At 38.4% G+C, this 4,564-nt stretch overlaps 1 long non-coding RNA gene across 1 annotated transcript; it reads left to right on the forward strand.

Annotated features, from left to right (window-relative positions):
- Positions 1–1,160: 1,160 nt before the first annotated feature.
- On the forward strand, positions 1,161–2,901 carry LOC126387005 (uncharacterized). Its single transcript, XR_007569580.1, has 3 exons — positions 1,161–1,288; positions 2,602–2,655; positions 2,837–2,901. It is a non-coding gene; the product is annotated as an uncharacterized LOC126387005 (long non-coding RNA).
- Positions 2,902–4,564: the final 1,663 nt, after the last annotated feature.

A 4,564-nucleotide genomic window follows, 5' to 3' on the forward strand; every position in this document is an offset into this window, starting at 1 on the left:
AATAGAAAACGTGGACCAGATGTGTTTGTGTTTGTTTCTCAAACATTAATGAAGCTGTATAGGAAGGTGTGTATCAAACAAATGATTAGATATGTACATCATAATAAAGCAGCATAAAACAGAGCTCAGGAATCACATCCAGTTTCAACACCTTCACTGTTTCCCAACACCTGTGAGTGTCTGACTCTTTGAAGGACTGTGGTGAGAATGGGCGGTGGGCCAAAGCCGCGTATCTGCATTAGTTTTACAAAGTAATGATCGCCGTGCAGGGACAACCTGGATTTGTAAAACTGTGAAGATTATTTCATTCTTCATCAGATCCGGGTTGTTGCCACTCTATATTCTTGCACATTTTTCCACAATTATAATTTAAAGTTTGTTTAATATTCAGACAAATGCTGCAGTCTACTATAACAGTTTGACCAATAGAACGCTAAGATTTTGAGGGAGGGCCGTCGTTAGCCTATCGGATTTAGCTACACTGAGCACAGCTGTTCAACGGAGGAATCGGCAGATGGACACGACGGAGACAAGTAAGTAATGTTATTATATTATCAAAAACATGTTTGCTACTTGATTGTCTTGTACAGTATTGAGTTCAAATGCATGACTTGCAACTTGTGTTTTGTACAGTATTGAGTTCAAACGTATGGTGACGTTTTGCAAGTGTAAAAGTAACGTTAGCGTTAGCTTTAGCAAAAAGCGCTCGCTAGCAGCTTCACGCACTTTACGGGTAAAGTGAAGTTGAAGTGGCTTGCATCTTATTTCTCATTGGGTTACGTTAGGTCTCTTAAGTCCTTGTGGTAGAAATAACAGGGATTGTTGCACGTTTATTAGAGTATCTGCTGACCAACATCACTGAGTCTCATAAACCAAGCAAACACGCTATGATGATGTGTAAACAATGTTGTCATTTAATCATTGTTTCCTCACATAACCTCCATGGAAACAGCAGAAGAGAGCTTACAGCTAAACGAAAAAAAGTAAGGTTTTTGGAAAGTGATTGAACTGATTGTAAATCACATGTGTAGCATTAGAGAGTTTGTAACAAAGAAACAAAATATAACATATACATTATATAGAAAGCTACATCATTTTTCCCCTCCTGCAAGAGTCATCACACACACTTTCTGTGTTCTCACTTTTCTTTTTTGACAGGAACCGTGTGTAGTCTCTGAAACAGGAGAAGTGGTATCGTGCCTCACTAGCCACTAGGTCCCTGTCACGAATGTGTAGAAACAGACTCTCATCCTGTCTTTCTTCAGCAGCAAGAAGTAACTTCCCTGCAGTGAGTGTTTCATATATGTAGTGCTTGTTAAAGCAACACTCTGTAACTTTGACCATGACCCGTGGCTTCAAAAAACTAAACTATGCACATTAATATGTCGCACAAAACAGCAATTTTAGTAAAACTGGGTCATATTTTATGGAGAAAATGTCCTTTGGTTTTCCCTCTGATGTCCTACCACTGCTCTGTCTGTCTGCAGCCTTTTATTTAGCAGAGCTGTCCCCAACTACCCACTGCTGCAGCTGCAGCATAAATGCACGTTTACGCATAAGCGTGCATGCTTAAGTTTAAGTTTTCGAAGCCGCGTGTCGCAGCCAAAGTTACATACTGTTACTTTAATAGTTGGCTTAGTACTTGTGTGTCCGAAATAGGGAGTACTAATGCTTGCATATTTTTCTTTAATAGGTCCCATACTATTCTGTCCTATCTCACTTGGGGGGAAAATAGCAGTTGTATAAAAATGTTGGGATTTTACTTTTGTGTTATTTCAGTAGATCATCTGAGATTAGGGTGACCAGACATCCCCAGTTTGGCTGACCTGTCCCGAGCTAGAGCTGTCCCCGGAAATGTCCCCAATTTCAACTGTGGATTAAAAAAACACAAGTGAAATAGACGCCACAGCTCTGATTCTGGTTGCGCACAGACTGATGCAGTACTACCTGTGACCGCTATGTGGGTTGCATTGGCAGAGTGGCGTTGTCCATATTTTTACTCATTTACTCCACAGACAGAAGACAGAAGCTATTTTATGAGGGCAAAAGAAGAAATAAGTCAGAGTTGGAGCGGACTGAAGACTTATTTCACTGACAGTAACATATACTGTTGTTGGTGTGGCTGTATTATAGTGAATTGTGAACATTACCATGTGATAGCTATTACAATATATTATGATGTGGCTCTGTTTTAGGAGAGGAAGATTACTGATAGAAGAGTAAAAGGAAGCAGGAGGAAAAGAAATGTCCTTTTAATGACAAGAAAATAAAAAACAAAACATTTACGCCTGTAGACCACAATGACACGGTGGTCCATTGCATTCTTTGAAAGTTGTCAAAATACATGAAAATACATATATATTTATTTCATAATAATATTTAATGACTTCTGTGCTCTGAACTTGAAATGTCCCTGCTTTTCATTTCAGAAATCTGGTCACCTTTTCTGAGATTAAATGGAAATAACAACTGCGTGTTTTCCCCTTGCTGTTTTTAATTAATGTAGTTTGTGAATGTTACTGAGCACTATATTGGACTTCAGAAGTAATGTGAATGAGTGAAGGGCTTAATTTAAGTTAGCACTTTTCTTCATCTCAACAGTGTTCACTGCAGCTAGATGGGCAAATGACTCCCTCCTGTGATGGAATCAAGTGGGTGAGAATGCAGTGATCTGATTGATCGAATAGATTTTGACTAGGGTTTTGCTCATTTGAGTAGAGTGAAATACAAAGCTTATGTCTGAACAGTGAATTATGCACAATAAACTTGAGTTGTCAGAACCTGATCGTGTGAGAGGATGTCATTGTAGCTCCTAATTTCTTTTCTTTGTTCACAGATTCAGCGTTCAAGATTCAGATTTGAAGTTCAAGATCCACATTTACAGTTTCACACTGCATGTTTAATACCAACGTTCTGTTCCATTTTCCTTTTGAATTAAAGCTTCCTTTTCTCTTCTCTTCTGGGCTCGTTTTATTTTTGTTATATTAGTAAAATGGATGTAGCAGTCCCTGTGATAGCCAGCATTAGCTGGTATAGCATATTCAGAAGGTTCCTGGCTGTTAAAGTTAAATCTCCGCACTGCCTCTTCAGCTATCTTTCCACTCAAACACCGATTTAATACATTTTTGCCATCCTGTGTCTGTAAAAGGAGTGATTGGTCCATCTTTCTGAATTATATGCATACAGCACTCCATTTCTTATGCTAATGTAATGCTAGCAAACAAATTAAAAAATAACAACAAAGATTAATATAGTGGCGGGAGGAGGGTCGTTTTTATGACATTTCATCATTTTGACAGATAAATGACAGGTGAAGTTCCCAAGCAAGATAACAGACCTCAAATTTGTGAAATCAGATATGTTTATTTTGTATAAAGCTAACAGAGAAAATATACATGGTACCTACACAGACTGTTTAAAAAAAGTCTAACGTGTAAAGACCACGTTATGTATTGAAGACATAAAAGAGACTTAATAGGCTATGTATGTGTGGCTCTCGGTGGCTCTACATGCAGCGCCATTTTTCCAAGGGTTTTTTTCTTTTTTACAAGCGTCCCATTGGATGATAACTACAATCACATCATGCATGTCGGACCCCAGACGTAGCTGGCTGCTCTGTTTGCCGGAAAAAAGGTAACGTGATAAAGTTACCGATCTACAAAAATGTGCAAGAAGTACCGGTGGCAACAATTTTCTTTTGATTTATTGAAAACTTAAGAAGTTGTCAACAAAAATCTGGGTCCTCCCCCGATAGGGATCGCTTAAATACAAGGAATCATGGCTTCGGCCCACTGCCTAGAAGGAGCCACCACATGAACAGGTTTCATTAGATTATATTTGTACAGCAAATGTTAGGTTGTTGTTTACTCTCCATTGAACAGGATAAAATCAAGTGTGGGAGGTAAAGCTGACTTTTTTCAGTTATTAGTCCATATAAAGGTCTGTCAATTAATGTCTTTTTATGAGCTGCAACTTGCTTTGAATAATAAAATCAAAAAAAGTTTGAATCAGTAATTAGGATGTAAGATTATTCACTGATGTTTTATAACATGTCCCATGTAGAGTTCAGTGTTTGCCACAAAACATACAGTTAATCACAATAAGTGAGAGTACACTGCTGTCCCTTTTCCCTCCCTTGTAGATCTGCCCAGATGTGCTGCATTACTTAATGAGGTACAGTGCACCTGGCATGTGCCAGCAGCAGAGGAGAGAGGCCTCTGGTGTGGAGACTGCTGGTCCTGCTGCCTCTCATCCTGGGATTTTTATTGTCTTGTTTGCTTGTTCTACCTGTAATAAAGCTTATGGATTTGAGTGGTTTTTGAGGTGTTAATGTGGTTATTTTGGGTCAGTGTTGAGTTTTGTTCGCCCAACCATTATTCTATTACTAAACAAACCTAACCTATGTTATTTTGTTTAACTATGTTTGTAACTTTCTGTTAAGTATGTCAATTTTAAAAAACATTTTTTAATGTGCATTATGGTAGGATATAATATAAACCATTGTTTGAGTGTAACCGGTGGACTCTAGTGATGTCTGTGTTGTGTAGATACAAAGAGGCCCAGA

The sequence above is a fragment of the Epinephelus moara genome, unplaced genomic scaffold (genome assembly GCF_006386435.1).
Source record: "Epinephelus moara isolate mb unplaced genomic scaffold, YSFRI_EMoa_1.0 scaffold1448, whole genome shotgun sequence".
NCBI classification, from domain to species: domain Eukaryota; kingdom Metazoa; phylum Chordata; class Actinopteri; order Perciformes; family Serranidae; genus Epinephelus; species Epinephelus moara.